We start from the raw sequence: 279 nt of genomic DNA on the forward strand, positions 1-279 counted from the left end.
CACGGCCTACCTGAGCATTGTTTCTGACCATGTCCATCCCTTTATGACCACCATGTACCCATCCTCTGATGGCTACTTCCAGTAGGATAATGCACCATGTCACAAAGGTCGAATCATTTCAAATTGGTTTCTTGAACATGACAATGAGTTCACTGTACTAAACTGGCCCCCACAGTCACCAGATCTCAACCCAATAGAGCATCTTTGGGATGTGGTGGAACGGGAGCTTCGTGCCCTGGATGTGCATCCCACAAATCTCCATCAACTGCAAGATGCTAT

This window comes from Amia ocellicauda, chromosome 16 (assembly GCF_036373705.1).
Source record: "Amia ocellicauda isolate fAmiCal2 chromosome 16, fAmiCal2.hap1, whole genome shotgun sequence".
Lineage (NCBI taxonomy): Eukaryota > Metazoa > Chordata > Actinopteri > Amiiformes > Amiidae > Amia > Amia ocellicauda.